This window comes from Triticum aestivum, chromosome 2D, assembly GCF_018294505.1.
Source record: "Triticum aestivum cultivar Chinese Spring chromosome 2D, IWGSC CS RefSeq v2.1, whole genome shotgun sequence".
Lineage (NCBI taxonomy): Eukaryota > Viridiplantae > Streptophyta > Magnoliopsida > Poales > Poaceae > Triticum > Triticum aestivum.
Genome location: NC_057799.1, coordinates 603,493,332 through 603,516,142, shown reverse-complemented (window position 1 = coordinate 603,516,142; position 22,811 = coordinate 603,493,332). Strand labels below are relative to the sequence as shown.

General features: G+C 44.2%; 1 long non-coding RNA gene across 3 annotated transcripts; it reads left to right on the top strand.

Moving 5' to 3' along the window:
* The first annotated feature begins 1,299 nt into the window (after positions 1 to 1,299).
* Positions 1,300 to 6,838, top strand: LOC123054886 (uncharacterized). Of its 3 annotated transcripts, XR_006426377.1 has the most exons (5): positions 1,301 to 3,718; positions 4,067 to 4,122; positions 4,389 to 4,541; positions 4,729 to 6,186; positions 6,509 to 6,838. It is a non-coding gene; the product is annotated as an uncharacterized lncRNA (long non-coding RNA). The 3 variants fall into 3 exon arrangements; XR_006426375.1 differs by having other exon boundaries at positions 1,300 to 3,718; positions 4,389 to 6,186; XR_006426376.1 differs by having other exon boundaries at positions 1,302 to 4,122; positions 4,389 to 4,458.
* The last annotated feature ends 15,973 nt before the right edge of the window (positions 6,839 to 22,811 follow it).

Genomic DNA, 22,811 nt, shown 5'->3' with positions numbered 1-22,811 from the left:
GTAGTAGCTTCCAGAGCAGGAATAACGGCTGTAGCCGTAGTTTGCAGCCCGGGGGACGACCCCTTCTCATCAAAAGTTAGTCTTTTCCTCCCAGAATTTTTACCACCATCAATATTATTTTGGGCCTTAATCGGGCTGGTCCCAGTATCCCTAAGGTCCTCATCCACTTGTGGTTCATAGTTTGCCCGACCACCTCCTCCAGATTGTCCCTTATAGCGGCCCCTGCTGTTCTGTCCCTGTCCCCTTGATCCAGGCTTTGGTGCTAGTATAAATTCACCCCAGTCCATATTCTCCGGGCTGTGCTTCCCATTACCATGCTCAAGATATGTGTGCCCCATCAGACCGCACACATAGCAGAAGACCGACATCTTTTCATACAAGACAGAGTAGAACACTTTCTTCTTATCCTTGGTAATAGATACCCAGCGCACTAGAGGCTCATTCACATCCAATTTTACTCTAACTCGGACGATCCTTCCATTACCCCACCTAGGATTAAGCATTACTGACTCCACTTTGCCGATCTTCTTGGCCAAAGATCGTATAACAGGATCCTTCCTATACAAAGGGGGAAGATCAACGATCTGCACCCACACAGCCAATCTGTCGAGGATCACCTCTTCATATCTTGAGTATCCATCATATTTTTCGATCAAGACTCCATGGTCCCGGAATAACCATGGCCCCTCCTCTGTTACTCTCTTCCAGTCACCCAAGTAGTTCACCGTGAGCGCGAACAAATTCTCCCCGAGGGCACTAAAGGTTACCCCCTGTGCCAGGCTCCATGCCATCTTCATCGTATCATAGAAGGAGCCTCTACTAAAAGGTTTATTCATATGAACAGTAGCAAGCGCCATGAATTCAGCTTCCTCCACTTCATCTGGGAATTCCTCATCAAAGTTCAGATCATCCTCTTCTCTCTCCTGGAGATTCAGTCGTCCGATCATCTCATCCACACCCGCTGACTGTCCCATCGACGTTGCACTGTTTGCTGATGATTGGGAACCCGAACCCACCATGCCGGAACCCTAAGACTCGGCCTGCTGCATGAACCCTAGAAAAGACCCCACGTCGCTCGGCTGTAATCGAGGCCAGGTAGATAGCGAGGCTATCCCCTTAATCAGCCGAGACCCTGCCGGCGATAGGTAGGAGGCAGATGGAATTCGATACGGACTCTCGGTGTCGCCACCGGAGGAGTTGTAACCCTAGACGAGAGCCGCCAGGGGAAGATCCCGTTTAGAACAAGTTGGGGAGGGGTAATGTGGACCTGGCTCTTTTACCATTTGATAACCAATTTAGGGTATGAAGGCCAGTCAACATTTGGACCGTTGATGTCGAATCCGACCACGCATGCAGACCTGATCATCCCATCTCCAATCCCCAATCCTATGCTTCCAATGCCGCGGAATCGAGCAGAGGCCACCGCCGTCGGCGTCGCCGGCCTCCCGCCGGACATGCTAGCCCACATCCAAGCCCGCCTGTGTGTGCGCCACCGCCTCGTCCTGCCCGGCGACACCCCGAACACAGCCACGCTCTTCTCGCTCGCGTACCGCCGCCCCGCCGTCGTGCGCGCCCCGGGGCCCGACCACCTCGTCCTCGGATCCTCATCCTCCCGCGGGTGGCTCGTCACCGCTGATGCCTTCGCCCGGCCTCGCCTCGTCAACCCGGTCACCGGCGAGCAGCGGGCCCCCGGCCATCGAGACCATCCCCTGTGTCTTCGCGTTCGAGGAGAAGCCGTTCATCAGGGGGGCCCCGCCGTACCCCGACGGATTCGCAGTGACGACCCCCGGCTCGATGCGCCGCTACTTCTACCGCAAGGTCGTCCTCTCCGACTCCGCCGCCATCGCCATGCTCATCACCGATCTACGGTACGCGGAGGGACGCGTGTGGAGGCTAGTGCCCTCGCGCCACGGCATAACCAAGGCCGGGACCAAGTGTGCCAGGTGGCCGAGGCCGCCCTCGCGTGACAGCATCGAGGCCGCCGTCCTCCACGAGGGCAGGTTCTACTCGATCACTTACTCCGGCGAGGTGGAGGCGTGGGAGCAGGACGCCGATGGTACCGGCGTGTTCACGAGTGTGGTGGTAGCGCCAGGGCAGCCCTGGTGCGACCACCGCAAGTACCTGGTGACAGCCGGGTGGTCGGCTGATGCTCGTGCTCAAGCAGTCTGATACGATCAAGCATCGGTTGACATTCAAGGTGAAGGTCCTTACGCTGGCGCCGAGCAATGGAAGGCGGCGGGCGACATCAGCGACGCCGCGCTGTTTGTCGGGGTGAACGGTTCGCTGTGCGTGTCAAGGAGGGAGCACCTGAGCTTAGGGCCGGCTGCGTCTACCACACCGCCGACGATCTGTCGCTGTACTACCTCGACAACCAGCCGGGGTGTTCAGCCTCAAGGACGTCAGGGAGGAGAAGGTCGAGGGCCTTGGGCCGCACCGGAACAAGCCACCATCGGCGTGGTTCACGCTTTGCATCCCATGACAGGTTTCATGATTGATTCGGATTTGGTAGCTTGGGTGGGTTAACTTGCATTTCACAAAACATCAAACAAGGGTGAGTGGCCATTTTAGCTAGGTCGCTTTCAAGTTTTTCTGAGGAAACATTGGGTGGGTTAATCAGTTTCAACTTTATGCTATGATGGTGATTTCAACCAAGATTGTTAATCAATTAATTGTTGCCTTGTGAGGTTTCTGGATTAACAGGTTTAATTTCAGAAGAGAGCAGTAGTTATAATGATCTATTCCGAACTGCAACCAAGCTAACAGCAAGCTGCACTTGTTTTCTAGCCCTTTAGGTTATCAAAGGGATGCATTGCAGTGTTGTAGCATGGTTATCACACCCTGCCTCTAGCAGGCTGCTGGATATCATATTCAAATCATATCTTCATGTAGTTTGTGAAAAAGAATCAGATATACATTTGTTAATTAAGACCCCACTTATGCCCAGCTAACCCACCTAAGTTTGCAGCAGGGCTAGCTAAGGTAGTGTACCCTATTTAGCTTATGAATACAGCACTATATGCATGTGCTGCTGATGTTGCCTGGGTGACATTTTTTTTAAGACAGTGGGGTTTCAGAAGTATGAAAACAATTTAGCTTGCAGGGTTCAGACTTGGTATTAATTTGGTCACGTTGATGATCAAGGTTAGTTTACTGGTTGATGATCAAGGTTAGTTTGGGCACTTCAGATGTGAGGGGCAGGGTGTTGAGAGGGTACAGTACATTAGCTGCCAAATCGGTGGCGTTTGGTTTGCATTCTTAAGCAAGCATTTGATGCCTTTGATTATCAAAAGGAACCAAACTGTTGTTTTTGCCCATTTCTGTTGCTGCTGGAGTAACATCCTCTGCTTTCTTTTACGTCCCAGCAGAGCATCACTCCTACTGCAGTGCACTTTTATCAAGATATATACATACTGTACTACATAGTGAGGTTTCGGTAATAACTAAATATAGCACTTTGGGAACAAAATATAATTTAAGATATGCAACAAGGAACATGGAGCATCATAATTTTAAGATATGTTGGTAGCATAGCACCCCACCTCCGCAAAGCGGACAAGCTGTGAGCTCATTGGCACCGTGGTTGTTTCTTCCTGGAAGTTTCCCACAAGCTGTGAGGGACGATTCATGTAGACATATCCAAGGTTGTTAGCTTCATTTCGATCATTCTCCTGTGCTTTTGGCAGTGAGCGCTTGTCGGCGGCAAGCAGCACCGATCCAGGTGAGCATGTCCCCCTTGAACTGAGCCTTCTTCTGCAGCTTGATTTCTGCTTCTGCGTTCCACATACTTTTTTTTTGCTTCACTGCGCTGTTAAAATTAGAATACAGCGAGCTATTTTGGCTTAGTACCAACTTCAGTTCAAACTTGAGGAAAAAAATGATGATTGCAAAGCTTAGTGTGCAGGAATCAGATTTAATTTTGTCCAAAGATGATTGCAACCAAGATTATTAATTGATTATTTCCTTGTGAGGTTTAATTCAGAACTGAACAGAAGAGAGCAGTTATTATAATTATGTATACCAAACTGCAACCAAGCTAACAAGCTAACAAGCCGCACTTGATTTCCAGGATCAATAGATTATTTCGAAAGGACATTATTGCAGTGTGCAGCAGAGCTAGCTAAGGTATTGTCTTTCTGTCAGTTCAGTTCCTCCCCAGGCTAGCTAAAATACTGTCTTAAAGTTATGATGCGTTATACTGCAACAAGGAACATGGAGCATCATAATTTTAAGACATGTACTGGCAGTGAGCGCACTAACGCATTATATGCATGTGTTGTTGATGTTGCTGCTGGTGCTGCTTGGGAGCTTGCGTACTGCACTTTGTTTTAAGACAGTATTTGGGTGTCTGTTTTGCCTTGTGATTGTTCCAACCTGCAACTTGTTTGCAGGTTTTCGTTCAACGGGAGTAAGGGAAACAACTGGAGTAAATAGCAAAAAGCTACCACATTACAGGCTAGGGTAACAAAAAACCTCACTATTTAGTATGGACATCTCCGTCATGGTTCAACCCTGTCACGTTCCTCCCCAGGCTCTTTCTGTCAGTTCAGTTCCATATGTTAAATAAATTTCACTTGAACATCGCAGTGTATATTTCTTGACATATATATTGAGCAAAGCGTGCATGATTTCTACAATAGTCAACTTGTTGTACACGAATAGTCAGCTTTTTATATACTTTGACTGCAAAATTTGCTTCCACAATACTAACCGCGTCTTGTTTCCTCGCAGGACAAAAATAGACGTCCAGACTCCAACCACCATGAGTTTATCTTCCTTTGGGAAATTGGGATTGTTAGTGCCCTCAATGATTGCATCACTTTGTATCAGTGGGCCAAATCTGCCATTTCATCTCTTCACTCCAGATGGAGTAGTTCACAGGAGGAGCAAAGTCTCCAGGATCGTGTGTGTATTACAGTTGGAGAGTGGCCTACAACTTCTCAGGGATACTCTTTCCTGCAATGCATGACCACACTAATAAAGCAGAGTGTGGCAAAGCCATGAACACGGTGTGGCCATGCTCCTCCCGAATCTGAAGGATGCAGTGTCTGAGGCCGAGGAGTTCACATGGTACGAGAAGAAGGTGCAAATAGAGGGTGATACAAGCCAGTCTCCTTTCACTGAATTCTTTGATACGGTCGTCCCCGGCAGCTTCAACAAGCAGTTTCGTGGACACTTGGAGGTAGCTAATGTTGGCATCCTAAGCAAGGATGATGCAGCAGAAGCAGAACTGAAGAATAAGAAGGATCTTGACCAGTTGACACTGAAGGTGCATCCACGGAGGCCTCAAACGATCCAGGATAATGAGTTAGAACTGCTTCACATTCTGCAACCTCCTATAACTCTCAAGTCTCTGTTCCTCCAGAATTTTGCGAGATGTTAGCATCGGCAACAACTGAAAAGTTTGGGGATTTCCATTTCCTTGAAGAACTGCAAATGGTCCGTTGTCCAAACATTTGCACCCAAAGATTGGTATCGCCGTCCCTTAAGAAGCTCAGCATGTGGGGTTCTGGTCTCTTTAGCCACATTGAGTGCTGCCCCCTCACCTACTTTCATTTGAAATGTGAGTTTGTCATGTCCATCCAATTACAAATGTGGTGTCTTCCAGCTCTACGGAAGTTGCACATTGAGTGCATATCTCTTACATCAATTGGAGGCTCCGCAAACCTTTCCATTTCTGCAGACACCGGCAGCATTACTACATTCTCATCCCTTGATGTCCTAACAGTTACATGCTGTGATAAATTGTCAACCCTTGATGGCTCCTAACACAAGAATACCTACCTTCTATTGAGTACATTCACGTCGACAGTTGCCACGAGTTACTGTCCTTGCCAGGTGAAAGGTTTAGGAGTTCTGCTTATCTTAAAGATCTGGTGATTATTGAGTGCCGAAGTCTCAACTGGCAAAGGGGATTGGTATTGCCATCATCTCTCCGAAGGCTCAGCTTAGAGTGGTGTGGGGATATCTCTCCATATGTTCCCAGCTGCCTACGAAACCTCACTGAGGATTGCTCGATGCCCAGGTGACATTAGGCATAGTAATCTTACATCACTTGAGTTGTTGGAGATTTGGGGTTGTCCAGACCTAGTTTGATATGGTGGAGCAATGGCAGTTGCAAAAATGAAGAATGTGGTGATATACAGGTGTCCAAAGTTGAAGGAAGCGGATCAGAAGATCCTGCCCAAGGTATTTCTGCTAACACTTGTTTCCTGTCCGGCTTTTCTCTCTGCTGTTCAAAGTTCCGTATATACTGGAAATAACTCATGTATATCTAGTAAAAATCTTACCTGTGTCATTATTACTGAAGTACGCTGAACTTAGTCGCTGAAAACAACTACATGTATTGTATGTCTTGTTTATGCTTGTTAGTTCCAATGTTTGGTCTGTACAGAATCTTGATCTGTTAATATTTCGTGATAAAAAATCGTGATTGTGCTGCCCTGTTGCGTGAAACTCTCTCGCTCTCTCTCGCTCTAAATTAGCTTTATGTCATGCTTTCTTCTTCAAGTACGAGGACGACTAGTTGACAGGCGACTGCGCTGGAACCTGTAGCTGCAATACCTGGGAGCTGGAAGACCTGGGGACAACGAGATGTCATGCCCTTGGTCTCGCCGTCTCTGTCTATATATCCGTGACTGCTTCTCCCTTATTGCAGTTACATTCTGTCAATTATTATTTCCCATACCTGTGGCGATAACTATGAGTTTCCACTTTGGACAGTGATAAACTTGTTTAACCTATGAAACGACAGAGTTGCCGTGTGTCTGTAAGACATGTCGTAACTGTATGAATTTGTTTGTTTCGTTGCATCTTAACTCCGGAATATGTCTACCTGCCACGCATGAGCACTACATCTGCATCTGTCTGTTGATGATCATCTTTCCCTTCTTCTTGTGCTCTCTTTGTTGTCTGTTCTCCTTCCGTTTTCATCAGGTTTAGAAGTAAAGAACAGTAGCTAGTGTGCTGTAGCTGTTTGCAGGGCCTCTGAAGATTATTTCGGACAGGCACAAAGTAAAAAAAAAAAAGAAAAAAAAGAAGACCTGTTGAGGCCCGATGGCTGGCAGAAGGCTGCACTTTGAGATGTAGGGTGTATAATTGAGAACAAATTAGGATTAGCTTGGACAGCGAGTCTGTTTTAAAAAAAGGGATTTATTGCAGTGTGCAGCTAAGGTAGTGTACTTTTGGTTCAGTAACACAGTATATGCAAAGGGTTGGTGATGTTGGAGCTGGTGGCTGGCGTGTGACTCGAGGGACTGAACTAGAGAGGCAATTTGGCTTACTGAATGGACTATTTTTTCAAGACTGTCTGGGGTTCAGAAGTGAGGAAAACAAATTTGCTTACAGGGTTCAGGCTACTGGAGTAGCACTCTTACTGCACTTTTTTTTTTTCAAGATATGTGGCATCTAAAGTGGGGTTTCAGGAGTTTGGTTAATTTGTAACTTCCTTGATTGCCTTGTAATTATCTATCTAATCTATATCAAACTGCTATGCAACAAAGCTGGCCTGAGGCTGCGGCTGCTTGCTTCAGAAACTGCACTGTGCAGCAGAAGCAGCAGCAGAGGTATTGTGCTTGGAGTGACCTGGCTGAGAGCAGATAAGCAGCAGAGGTATGCCTCTCTCTTGAGCAGAGTCAACAGTTAGGATTAGTAGCTTGAACAATTAGGAACAACCAACACTCTCTCTTGAGCATTTTTTTGGTACGGCATGCGCCGAGTTACTATTGCCTTATATTATTCCATATCTAAAATAATATGAGGAGCCTCATGCAGCAAAGCAAAGCAAAGCTGCGGCGAACCGTCGAGCAATTGCACAGAGCAGCGATGCGAGCCACCAACATTGGACCGGCCCAGTTCCAGAATCTACACAGTTCGTCCAACCGGTTTTGGGAACCTTCTAGAAGGATTCCTGAACAGGTTTTTCTTCTGTGTTGTTTCTTTTCTGGTTCTTTCAGCTTTCTATTTTTTTCCTTTTCCTTTTTTTCAATTTTCTTTTTCATTTTTTATGTTTCTTTTTTTCAAGTTTATTTTCCTTTAAAAAAGTGTTCAGATATTTAAAAAATGATAGCATTTCCTAAAATTTGTTCAAAATTTCTGAAAATGTCTTGTTTTCAAATTTTGTACGGAAATTCCAAAAACGTTCAAAATTTTAAAAAAATCGAATTAAAAAATTATTCGCATTTTAAAATTTGTTCACAAATTCAAAAATTGTTCTAAAATTTCAAAATATGTTATAATTTCCAAATTTTGTTTGTTTTTTAGTTTATTTTTCAGAATTTGTTTAGAATTTCAAAATGTGTTCCAATTGTTTGTGTTTTCAAACGTTTGGAGTTTCAATTTTTTTGGAATGTTAAATTTTCTCAATTTAAAAAATTGTTTAGAAATTCAAAATGTGTTCCAAATTTTCAAATATTATTCATGTTTCCAAAAAAAGTTATCACTTTTTAGAATTTTTTCATAGATTCAAAAGTGTTCGTGTATAAACAAAATCTTCATGGATTTCAAAACAATGTTCGTGTTTTCATATTTAGTCTGGAATTTCAAAAATTGTTCACAGGTTAAAAAAATATTCGGGAAAAAAGCGGAATAAAATGGTTTGGAATTCCAAAATTTATTTTCTTCTTCGAAACAATATTCGTCATTTAAATTTTGTTTCCAAAAGTTTCATTAAATGTTTGAAAATATGTAAAGATTATTTTAAATGTGGCGCTTAGATGACAACTTAGACTAATCACGTTTCCCTCAAAGCAGCAGTAGCCGACGGCTGTAGTGGGTAGTGGCATAGGTTAAGGACCAGTAGGTTGCGTGTTCTCAATTCTTGGTAGCGTCCCGCTCGTTCCTGTCATTTTTACAGATTACGCGGGTTCATCGCCTATGACGCATAGCTCATTCACCGCCTCTGTCGAGGCAAAGAGCAGACGCTACGGACTTTTGGCTGGGCCCGTGCTGGCGGCGTGTGATCCTAGGTGTCTCTCTAGAAGTACTCTCCTCGAATATTTCTTTCATAGTCTTTTTTCTAATATTCTGGTTTTCTTTTGCTCTATTTTTTCGCTTTCGATGGTTCACCTCTATTTTATCTTTTCTTTCATTAGTATTTTTACAAATATTTTACTTTCTTATTTCTCTATTTTTCCCGCTTTCGACGGCTCACCTCTATTTTGCCTTTTAATTTATTAGTATTTTTTTCTGACATTTTGCCTTTTATTGCTCTTTTTTACTTTGGGCGGTTCACCTCTATTTTGTCTTTTCTTTTATTAGTATATTTCTCTATTATCTAGCTTTTTATGTTTTTATTTTTTATTTCTCTATTTTTTCACTTTCGATGGCTCACCTCCACTTTTTATTTTCTTTTATCAGTCCTTTGTCCTTTTATTTTGCTTTTTTATTGCTCGATATTTTTCACGTTCGACCGCTTACCTCTATTTTTCATTTCATTTTATTAGTCTTTTTTATTTTGCTTTTTAATTGCTCTATTTTTTTTCACTTTCTGTCATTCACCTCTATTTTTCGCTTAGGTAGCTGGAACGTAGGGTCTCTGACAGGGAAGCTTCGGAGCTATTTGATGCAGCGGTAAGGAGATATGTTGATATCCTTTGCGTCCAAGAAACCAAATGGAGGGGACAAAAGGTGAAGGAGGTGGAGGATACCGGCTTCAAGTTGTGGTACATGGGGACGGCTGCAAACAAAAATGGCGTAGGCATCTTGATCAACAAGAGCCTCAAGTATGGAGTGGTGGACACCAAGAGACGTGGGGACCGGATTATCCTGGTCAAGCTGGTAGTTGGGGACTTAGTTCAATGTTATTAGCGCGTATGCCCCGCAAGTAGGCCATAATAAGAACATCAAGAGGTAGTTCTGGGAAGGCTTAGAGGACATGGTTAGGAGTGTACAAAGTGGCGAGAGGCTCTTCATAGGAGGAGACCTCAATGGCCACGTGGGTACTTCTAACACATGTTTTGAAGCGGTGCATGTGGGCTTTGGCTATGGCATCAAGAATCAACGAGAAGATATCTTAAGCTTTGCTCTAGCCTACGACATGATCGTACCTAACACCCTCTTTAAAAAGAGAGAATCACATCTGGTGTTTTAGTAGTGGCCAACACTCTATCTAGATTGATTTCATCCTCTCGAGAAGAGAAGATAGGCGTGTGTGCCTAGATGGTAATTAAGGTGATACCTGCAGAGAGTGTTGTCCCTCGGCATAAGCTAGTGGTTGTTGACTTGCGCTTTCAGATTCGTGTCTAGCAGGATAAGCATGCCAAAGTCGCTAGAACAAAGTGATGGAAGCTAAAGGGGGAGGTAGCTTAGGTGTTCAAGGAGATGGTCATTAAGGAGGGCCCTTGGGAGGAAGGAGGGGATGCGGACAATGTGTGGATGAAGATGGCAACTTGCATTTGTAAGGTGGACTCAGAGGACTTTGGAGTGTCCAGGAGAAGGAGAAGCAAAGATAAGGATATCTGGTGGTGGAATGAAGATGTTCAAAAGGCGATTAAAGAGAAGAAAGATTGTTTCAGACGCCTATACCTGGATAGGAATGTACACAACATAATGAAGTATAAGATGGCTAAGAAGGCTGCAAAGCGAGCTGTCAGTGAAGCAAGGGGTCAGGTGTATGTGTACCTCTGCCAACGGTTAGGCACGAAGGAAGGCAAAAGGGACATCTATAAGATGACCAAGATCCGAGAGAGGAAGACGAGAGATGTTGGCCAAGTCAAATGCATCAAGGATGGAGCAGACCAACTCCTGGTGAAGGACGAGGAGATTAAGCATAAATGGCGGAAATACTTCGACAAGCTGTTCAATGGGGAGAATGAGAGTTCTACCATTTAACTGGACAACTCCTTTGATGAGAGCAACATGCGTTTTGTGCGGCGAATTCAGGAGTTTGAGGTGAAGGAGGCTTTAAAAAGAATGAAAGGAGGCAAGGCGATGAGCCCTGATTGTATCCCCATTGAGGTGTGGAAAGGCCTTGGGGACATAGCGATAGTATGACTAACAAAGCTTTTCAACCTTATTTTTCGGGCAAACAAGATACTAGAAGGATGGAGATGGAGTATATTAGCACCAATATTCCAAAACAAGAAAGATGTTCAGAGTTGTACTAATTACCATGGAATTAAACCGATGAGCCATACAATGAAGCTATGGGAGAGTCATTGAGCACCGCTTAAGAAGAATGACTAGCATGACCAAAATCAGTTTGGTTTCATGCTTGGAGTCGGCCATGGAAGCCATTTTCTTGGTACGACAACTTACCGAGAGATACAGGGAACAAAAGAAGGACTTGCATATGGTGTTCATTGACTTGGAGAGGGCTATGATAAGATACCGCGAAATGTCATGTGATGGCCCTTGGAGAAACACAAATTCCAAGCAAAGTACATTACCCTCATCAAGGACATGTACAATAATGTTGTGACAATTGTTCAAACAAGTGATGTCGACACTGATGACTTTCCGATTAAAATAGGAATGCATCACGGGTCAGCTTTGAGCCCTTATCTTTTTGCCTTGGTGATGGATGAGGTCATAAGGGATATGCAAGGAGATATCTCATGGTGTATGCTCTTTGCGGATGATGTGGTGCTAGTTGACGATAGTTGGATGGGGGTAAATAGGAAGTTAGAGTTATGGAGACAAACCTTGAAACCAAAAGGGTTTAGTCTTAGTAGAACTAAAACCGAGTACATGATGTGCGGTTTCAGTACTACTATGTGCGAGGAGGAGGAGGTTAACCTTGATGGGCAGGTGGTGCCTCAAAAGTACACCTTTTGATATTTGAGGTTAATGCTGCAGGAGGATGGGGGTATTGATAAAGATGTGAACCATCGCATCAAAGCAGGATGGATGAAGTGGAGCCAAGCTTCTGGCATTCTCCGTTACAAGAGAGTGCCACAAAAGCTAAAAGGCAAATTTTACAGGATGGCAGTTCGACCAACAATATTGTATGGCGCTGAGTGTTGGCCGACCAAAAGGCGACATGTTCAACAGTTAGGCGTCGCGAAGATGCGTATGTTGAGATGGATGTATGGCTACAGGAGGAAGGATCGAGTCCGGAATGATGATATACGAGATATAGTTGGGGTAGCACAAATTCAAGAGAAGCTTGTCCAACATCGTCTGCGATGGTTTGGGCATATTCAACGCAGTCCTTCAAAAGCTCCAGTGCACAGCGGACGGCTGAAGCATGCGAAGAAGCTCGAGAGAGGTCGGGGTAGACCAAATTTGACATGGAAGGAGTCCGTTAAGAGAGATCTGAAGGATTGGAGTATCACCAAAGAACTAGTTGTGGACAAGGGTGCGTGGAAGCTTGCTATCCATGTGCGAGAACCATGAGCTGGTCGCGAGATCTTATGTGTTTCACCTCTGGCTACCCCAACTTGTTTGGGACTAAATGCTTTGTTGTTGTTGTTGATCGCTCACCTCTACTTTTCCTTTTCTTTTATTAGTCTTTTTTACTATTTTCTTTTTTATTGCTCTTTTTCTACCTTAGATGGCTCACCTCTATTTTCTTTTTCTTTTATTAGTCCTTTTTCAATTATTTTGCTTTTTTATTGCCCTATTGTTTTCACTTTTGATGGCTCACCTCTATTTTTCTTTTCTTTCATTAGTATTTTTGGTATTATTTTGCTTTTTTATTGCTCTATTTTTTTCACTTTTTGTGGATCACCTCTATTTTCCTTTTCTTTTATTAGTTCTTTTTCTATAATTTTGCTTTTTTTATTGCTCTATTTTTTCGCTTACAGCAGCTCACCTCTATTTTGCGTTTTCTCTTATTAGTATTTTTTCTAGCATTTTACTTCTGTATTTCTTTATTTTTTTTCGTTTTCGACGGCTCAGACGAAGGCGATGTCCTCTAATATTAGAGGACGCTACACTAAACTCCTCGTCTGCTGCAACGTCCTCCAATATTGTAACTCTTTTGCCGCCGATGGGATGGATCAGGGGAAGGTGGCGTGCCGCCTCTAGGCTCTAGCCCACCAATCCACCTCCCCGTCTGTTGCCGCGTCACTTCCCTCGCTATTATTGACACCGCCTCGGAACGGAGGCTTTTTTTGCCTCCTTTCCTCTAATGTGTTAACCTTTTGCTACCGAGAACCGAGGGGAAGGCGACATGCTGACACTAGCCCACCGCTGGACACCGAAGCAAGTCCTCGCCCGCTGTAGCGCCACTTCCCCAGCCCATCGTGGTACCGCGTCGGGACGGAGGTCGGGGATGAGGCGAGAGCGACCAAGGTTGATGCCATCATACATCAGTCCAACATGGAGAATGAATGCAATTTGTGGCGCGCGCTGGAGCTCAGCGAGAGCAACATCGAGCCCATAATCTTTTTTCCTTCTCTCTTCTAATATTTTGCTTGTGCCGACACTACAGAACATACTAGTCGCGCGCACAAAAAGGTCATTAGTTTCAGGCGTGGCTATGAGGGACGCCGTCCACTGACTTCTCGCCATTGCTAACAGGTTATCAGTGGCGGGCATGCCTCCGCCGGAAGCCCACAGTCGCACTGCTGTTGGGCAATGGATGATGTCGGTGACCTCGAGAGCTTGCCGTCCAGCCTCGACATAGGGCAAAGCTGCGGTGGCCAACACATGAATTCCGGCCAGCCTCATCTGCTTCCACTTCCATGACTGCTTTGTTCAGGGTTGTGACGACTCACTTTTGCTAGAGAACGACCTCCCGGCGACTGAGACCAAGAAATAGGTCCCCACCAATGATAGGTCCACCTTCAGGTTCGAGGTGGTCGACGGCATAAAGCACGCGCTGGAGAATTTGAGTGCCCTCGCATCATGTCCTGCGCTGACATCCGCGCCCTCGCCTTCGATCGAGATCTTCGTCGACCTGGATGGGGAGCCACGCTGGAGTGTGTTGTTGGGCTGCCGTGATGGCACGACCACCAATGTCAAGAGCGTCAACAATCTCCCGAACCCCTTCGACTATCTCGAGACGCTCCACGAGAAATTTAGAAACTTAGGTTCAAAAACTCGCCGCCCTCCAAGGAGCCTACACCTTTGGGTGGGCGTAGTGCTAGTTCATGTAGCGAACTACAACGTCGGGCTGGACGAGGAGAAGCTGATAACCTCGACGCAGTGACCCCCGACATGTTTGATAACAAGAACTATGGCAGCCTCTTGCGCGGTCGCGCCCCGCTCCCTTTGAACCAGGTAATGTAATCCGATCTCATCGCCACCGCGACTATCGCGCCGATCGTTCACAGGTTCAATGATATCCAGAAAGACTTATTGAAGAATTTCACGGCCTCGATGGTCAAAATGGGGAACATAAGCCCGCTGACTGGAAGGGCTAGGAGATTAGGAACAACTGTCGTAGGGTGAACAGAAAATCCTATTGAAGAACAAGGATGATGTTATTGAGTTGTGAATGCATTGTCCTTGTACATCATTGTTTAATTATTTTAGTTGTAAAGTGTTCACTTATTCTTTTCTTTGGAAGCAGATATAAATGTTCTTTTCTCTTTGCTATACGTGACTATGTGAACCCATTATTTTCATATCGTACGGCTTTTTTTGATAAACATATTCAAATCACTTTACCATCATTTTGATAGACATGCAGTTCATGGTGCATTGCATGTTTGGGGAAAATCACTAATTAAGGGGTACCTCTTACAAATGTTACCCATGTCTTTTAATGGTGAAAAATAGTGCACCGCCACTTTGTAGCATTCACAGAGTTTCGGTGAGCTTTTCTTACCCTGCACGCATGAGGAAGGGTGGCTAGCTATTTGTGCTTTTTTCATAGATGTGTTTTATCAAAACGATTTGTCTCTGGAACCATGGGCCGAAAGCACGAATCATTTTCACGAAGTAGCCTTGTGCTTCCCTTTTTAACTGGTCTTTTACTCTGGGTGCTACGGAACACAATACAACCAAGTACCACAAATATTGGGAAACGAAAAAACGCCAGGAAACCCCCGCAAAAAATGTTGATGTGGATAGAGCGCCTAGTGCGTAACGCATGCCAATGTTGCAGCGCACCACACTCACCACTGGAGCGCTCCGACACGCAGGGAATGACCCGTGCAGTGGAGGAACTTATAAGCAAAGTCAAATAGAATTGGTGCTTGGACACGAGGAAACATATTGGCTACAACGGAACCACGTTAACTGACTTCGTAGTGGAGATCGTAATATGAGATTCTTTCATAATTTTGCATGTACAAGAAGGGAAGGAAACGAAACTCAATTAAAAAACTCCAGAATGATAATAGAGTGGGGCTGGAAGGTAATAATGAGCTTAGTGTTTTAATTTTGGCCTATTTTAGTAATCTGTTTAGTAGCGACGATATTGAGTCAGATATAGAGGTCATCAAAAGTTAACTGCTTACAGCTTATACGAATGATACCCTAACAACCCCATATTCTGCCGAGGAGCTTAGAAAATCGCTCTTTAGCATTGATGAATGGAAGGCCCCCGGGCCCCGATGGTTTACATGCTTTTTTTTGTACAAAGAATTGGCCCCTCATTGGTGAAGATCCGGTAATGGAAGTGCTTGAGGCAGTGAACACTAGAATTATTCTAGAAGGTTGGAACAATACTTCAGTTGTTCCGATTCCTAAAACTGAAGTGCTTATAGACTCATCTCCAAAATATTAGCTGCAAGACTGATGATCATTTTGCGAGATATCATTAACGACAGTAATAAGGAATGTGGTGACATGCAATTGTCCAAAATTGAAGGGTGGAAAAATCGGGTCAAGAGGCTGACTAAGAGCATCTCCAACAGAAGATGAAAATTTGGAGATGTAAAACATGAGATGTAAAAATTTACATCTTCAAAAAGTGTTTTTTGCATCTCCAAAAAAGTGCCAACTCCAACAGATGATGCAAAACGGAGATGTAAAAGAGAAACTCCAACAAATGATGCAAATGGAGATGTAAAATTGTACTTCAACTATTACTCAAGGGCGACGGGTGGCGGCGGTGCGGGGCTGCGGGCGACGATGCAGCGGGGGCGGCTGTGCGGGGCTGTGGCCAGATTGAGCGGCGACGGGAGTGCGGGTGCTCGATGGCGGCGGCGGTGGAATCGAGTGGCCGTGGTGCGGGGATGTGGCCGGTGATGCGGGCAGGGCGGCGATGGTGCGGTGATGCGGGCGGGGAAGCGGCGACGGTGGAATCGAGTGGCGGCTAAACACCCGATTCGCGGCGTGCGGCGGCGGCCGGTGGTCAAAACCGGCGGGGTGCCGGAAGGGTCGGGCAGGCGGCGGCGGCGGCGAATTTGGGCAAATTCAGCCGGCGGCGGAGTTGGGCGGGCGGCGGGTGGTCGCGCGGAAGTGAAGTGAACGGCAGTTGGCGGTTGGCGCGCGACTGGCAAATATACAACTGCTGTAGATGGAGATGTATATTTGCACCGTGGAGTGTTGTAGTTTACATCTCCAGGAGGTGGAGATGATTTTTTTTTTTTGCATCTACATCATCTGTTTGACAAGGGTTTTGGGGCATCGGAGATGCTAAAATAACTTATTTTTGCATCTACATCTTCTATTGAAGATGCTCTAAGGTAGTTGTGCTAGCATTTTTTGGAAGTCCATATATACTGGAGATAACTCATGTATTATGAGGTAATAAACCAACTAAAATCATTATCATCAAAGTACGTTGTAGCGTAACAAGGGTAACTCAAATGGTTAGATTTCTTGTGATGGAACCAGCCCCGGGTTCAAGTCCGAGATTTGACACTGATGCTCGCATTTTTCTATATTTATTTCAGACTTTTGATGATGTTTGTTCACTGTAAGGAGACGTTCCTGTCGACTACGAAGGAGCATGCGGTGACTTCATCGATCTCTCAAGATATTGTACCGGCTCAGTACCTTGTTGGTGATCATAGGGGCAGTGTGTGCATATACCAACTAGAACTAGCCCCTTTAGTTTTATCATATCAACGGGATTATCATGAGTACTAATCTTGCATACCTTCAATTTACCTTACTCAACAAGAACTAGCTTTGTCAATATATCAACAGGATTATTATGAGTACTAATCTTGCATACCTTCAGTTTACCTTGCTCAACAAGGTCTCGAACAAGTGGCATCAGAGCCCTGTTTCTGCCTAGGGTTTCGATGACATGTCATCGATGAATTTTGATCTTCCGCTGCTGGACTACGAGATGATGTTTTCCTTGTGGCAAGTGAAGATGCGGGCAATGCTGGCGCATCCCGATCTAGATGAGGCGTCGACTGATGATGAGACATGCAAAGATCGTAAAGGCTATGTCTATGATTCATCGTCATCTATCTAAAAATATTTTGCAAGAAGTGCTAGAGGAGAAAACTGCAACAGCCCTCTGGTTGTCGATTCGATCTGCATGTCCAAGGATCTATTCACGCGCCAGTAACATGCACATGAAGACGAAGTTATTCACGCACAAGTTGCAAGAAGGTGGTTCGGCACTAAACCACTTATCTATCTTTAAGGAGATCGTGTCTGATTTGCAGTCACATGAGAAAAATAGCACATGTGAGGTTGTGCACTTGCCTAAACAAAAGAAGACCGTTCACTGCAAATGGATTTTCAAAAGAAAGAAAGGTTTGTCTCTCAGTGAGCCCCTGAGGTTTTAGTAGCAAAGATGCGGATTGGATCCGTGATCTGAGGATTATCCTCATTGCTGCACAGAAAAATTATGTCCTTGATGCACCGCTAGGTGACAGACCTATTGCAGGAACAGATGCAGACGTTATGAACGTTTGGCTAGCTCAATATGATGACTACTTGATAGTTTAGTGCACCATGCTTAACGACTTAGAATCGGGACTTCAAAAACGTTTTGAACGTCATGGACCATATGAGATGTTCCAAGAGTTGAAGTTAATATTTCAAGCAAATACCCGAGTTGAGAGATATGAAGTCTTCAACAAATTCTATAGCTAAAAGATGGAGGAGAATCGCTCAACTAGTGAGCATGTGCTCAGCTTGTCTGGGTACTACAATCGCTTGAATCAAGTGGGAGTTAATCTTCCAGATAAAATAGTGATTGACAGAATTCTCTAGTCACCATCACCAAGTTAGTAGAACTTCGTGATGAACTATAGTATGCAAGGGATGACGAAAGTAATTCCCGAGCTCTTCGTGATGCTGAAATCGGCGAAGGTAGAAATCAAGAAAAACATCAAGTGTTGATGGTTGACGAGACCACTTCAAGTGTTGATGGTTGACAAGACCACTAGTTTCAAGAAAAGGGCAAAGGGATAGAAGGGGAACTTCAAGAAGAACGGCAAGCAAGTTGCTGCTCAAGTGAAGAAGCCTAAGTCTGGTCCTAAGCCTGAGACTAAGTGCTTCTACTGCAAAGGGACTGGTCACTAGAAGCGGAATACCCTAACTATTTGGTGGATAAGAAGGATGGCAAAGTGAACAAAGGTATATTTGATATACAGATTATTGATGTGTACTTTACTAGTATTATAGCAACCCCTCAGTAATTGATACTGGTTCAGTTGCTAAAGAGTAGTAACTCGAAAACGGGAGTTGCAGAATAAACAGAGACTAGTAAAAGGCGAGGTGACGATGTGTGTTGGAAGTAGTTCCAAGATTGATATGATCATCATCGCACACTCCCTGTACTTTCGGGATTAGTGTTGAAACTAAATAAGTGTTATTTGGTGTTTGCGTTGAGCATGAATATGATTTGATCATGTTTATTGGAATACGGTTATTCATTTAAATTAGAGAACAATTGTTGTTCTGTTTACATGAATAAAACCTTCTATGGTCATACACACCAACGAAAATGGTTTGTTGGATCTCGATCATAGTGATACACATATTCATAATATTGAAGCCAAAAGATGCAAAGTTAATAATGATAGTGCAACTTATTTGTGGCACTGCCGTTTAGGTGTAAAGCGCATGAAGAAACTCCACACTGATGGGATTTTGGAATCACTTGATTATGAATCACTTGATGCTTGCGAGCCGTGCCTCATGGGCAAGATGAATAAAACGCCGTTCTCCGGTACTATGGAGAGAGCAACAGATTTGTTGGAAATCATACATACAGATGTATGTGGCCCGATGAATATTGAGGCTCGTAGCAGGTATCATTATTTTCTGACCTTCACAGATGATTTGAGCAGATATGGGTATATCTACTTAATGAAACAAGAGTCTGAAACATTTGAAAAGTTCATATAATTTCAGAGTGAAGCAGAAAATCATCGTAACAAGAAAATAAAGTTTCTACGATCTGATCGTGGAGAAGAGTATTTAAGTTACGAGTTTGGCCTTCAGTTAAAACAATGTGGAATAGTTTCACAAATTCATGCCACCTGGAACACCACAGCATAATGGTGTGTCCGAACGTCATAACCGTACTTTATTGGATATAGTGCTATCTATAATGTCTCTTACCAATTTACCACTAATCATTTTGGGGGTTATGCATTAGAGATAGCTGCATTCACGTTAAATAGGGCACCATCAAAATCCGTTGAGACGACGCCTTATGAACTGTGGTTTGGCAAGAAACCAAAGTTGTCGTTTCTTAAAATTTTGGGGTTGCGATGCTTATGTGAAAAAGTTTCATCCTGATAAGCTCAAACCCAAATCGGAGAAATGTGTGTTCATAGGATACCCAAAGGAGACAGTTGGGTACACCTTCTATCACAGATCCGAAGGCAAGACATTCGTTGCTTAGTATGCATCCTTTCTAGAGAAGGAGTTTCTCTCGAAAGAAGTGAGTGGGAGGAAAGTAGAACTTGATGAGGTAACTGTACCTGCTCCCTTATTGGAAAGTAGTTCATCACAGAAATCTGTTCCTGTGACTCCTACACCAATTAGTGAGGAAGTTAATGATGATGATCATGTAACTTCAGATTAAGTTACTACCAAACCTCGTAGGTAAACCAGAGTGAGATCCACACCAGAGTGGTACGGTAATCTTGTTCTGGAGGTTATGTTACTAGACCATGACGAACCTACGAACTATGAAGAAGTGATGGTGAGCCCAGATTCCGCAAAATGGCTTGAGGCCATGAAATCTGAGATGAGATCCATGTATGAGAACAAAGTGTGGACTTTGGTAGACTTGCCCGATGATCGGCAAGCAATTGAGAATAAATGGATCGTCAAGAGGAAGACGGACGCTGATAGTAGTGTTACTATCTACAAAGCTAGAATTGTCGCAAAAAGGTTTTTCGACAAGTTTAAGGTGTTGACTACGATGAGAGTTTCTCACTCGTATCTATGCTTAAGTCTGTCTGAATCATGTTAGCAATTGCCGCATTTTATGAAATATGACAAATGGATAAACAAAACTGCATTCCTCAATGGATTTATTAAAGAAGAGTTGTATATGATGCAACCAGAAGGTTTTGTCAATCCTAAAGGTGCTAACAAAATATGCAAGCTCCAGCGATCCATCTATGGACTGGTGCAAGCATCTCGGAGTTGGAATATACACTTTGATAAGTTGATCAAAGGATATAGTGTTATATAGACTTGCGGTGAAGCCTGTATTTACAAGAAAGTGAGTGGGAGCACTACAGCATTTCTGATAAGTATATGTGAATGACATATTGTTGATCGGAAATAATGTAGAATTATTCTGCAAAGCATAAAGGAGTGTTTGAAAGGAGTTTTTCAAAGAAAGACCTCGGTGAAGCTGCTTACATATTGAGCATCAAGATCTATAGAGATAGATCAAGACGCTTGATAAGTTTTTTCAATGAGTACACACCTTAACAAGATTTTGAAGTAGTTCAAAATAGAACAGTCAAAGAAAAGAGTTTCTTGCCTGTGTTACATGGTGTGAAATTGAGTAAGACTCAAAGCCCGACCACGGCAGAAGATAGAAAGAGAATGAAAGTCATTCCCTATGCCTTGGCCATAGGTTCTATAAAGTATGCCATGCTGTGTACCAGATCTATTGTATACCCTACACTGATTTTGGCAAGGGAGTACAATAGTGATCTAGGAGTAGATCACTGGACATCGGTCAAAATTATCCTTAGTGGAATAAGGATATGTTTCTCGATTATGGAAGTGACAAAAGGTTCGTCGTAAAAGGTTACGTCGAGGCAAGTTTTGACACTAATCTAGATGACTCTAAATCTCGGTCTAGATACATATTGAAAGTGGGAGCAATTAGCTAGAGTAGCTCCATGCAGAGCATTGTAGACATAGAAATTTGCAAAATACTTACGGATCTGAATGTGACAGGCCCGTTGACTAAAATTATCTCACAAGCAAAACATGATCACACCTTAGTACTCTTTGGGTGTTAATCACATAGCGATGTGAACTAGATTACTGACTCTAGTAAACCCTTTGGGTGATGGTCACATGACGATGTGAACCATGGGTGTTAATCACATGGTGATGTGAACTATTCATGTTAAATCACATGGCGATGTGAACTAGATTATTGACTCTAGTGCAAGTGGGAGACTGAAGGAAATATGCCCTAGAGGCAATAATAAAGTTATTATTTATTTCCTTATATCATGATAAATGTTTATTATTCATGCTAGAATTGTATTAACCGGAAACATAATACATGTGTGAATACATAGACAAACAGAGTGTCACTAGTATGCGTCTACTTGACTAGCTCGTTAATCAAAGATGGTTATGTTTCCTAGCCATAGACATAAGTTGTCATTTGATTAACGAGATCACCTCATTAGGAGAATGACGTGATTGACTTGACCAATTCCGTTAGCTTAGCACTCGATCGTTTAGTATGTTGGTATTGCTTTCTTCATGACTTATACATGTTCCTATGACTATGAGATTATGCAACTCCCGTTTACCGGAGGAACACTTTGTGTGCTACCAAACGTCACAACGTAAATGGGTGATTATAAAGGTGCTCTACAGGTGTCTCCAAAGGTACTTGTTGGGTTGGCGTATTTCGAGATTAGGATTTGTCACTCTGATTGTCGAAGAGGTATCTCTGGGCCCACTCGGTAATGCACATCACTATAAGCCTTGCAAGCATTGTGACTAATGAGTTAGTTGCGGGATGATGTGTTACAGAACGAGTAAAGAGAATTGCCGGTAACGAGATTGAACTAGGTATCGAGATACCGACGATCGAATCTCGGGCAAGTAACATACCGATGACAAAGGGAACAACGTATGTTGTTATGCGGTCTGACCGATAAAGATCTTCGTAGAATATGTGGGAGCCAATATGGGCATCCAGGTCCCGCTATTGGTTATTGACCGGAGACGTGTCTCGGTCATGTCTACATAGTTCTCGAACCCGTAGGGTCCGCACGCTTAACGTTACGATGACAGTTTTATTGAGTTTTCATGTACCGAAGGAGTTCGGAGTCCCGGATGAGATCGGGGACATGACGAGGAGTCTCGAAATGATCGAGACGTAAAGATCGATATATTGGACGACTATATTCGGACTTCGGAAAGGTTCCGAGTGATTCGGGTATTTTTCGGAGTACCGGAGAGTTACGGGAATTCGTATTGGGCCTTAATGGGCCATACGGGAAAGGAGAGAAAGGCCTCAAAAGGTGGCCGCACCCCTCCCCATGGTCTGGTCCGAATTGGACTAGGGAAGGGGGGCGCACCCTTCCTTCTTTCTCCTCCCCCCTTCCCTTCTCCTACTCCCAGAAGGAAAGGAGGAGTCCTACTCCCGGTGGGAGTAGGACTCCCCCCTATGGCGTGCCTCTCCCCTTGGCCGGCTGCCTCCCCCTTGCTCCTTTATATACGGGGGCAAGGGGGCACCCCAAAGACACAACAATTGATCCTCGAGATCTCTTAGCCGTGTGCGGTGCCCCCTCCACCATATTACACCTCGAGAATACCGTTGCGGAGCTTAGGCGAAGCCCTGT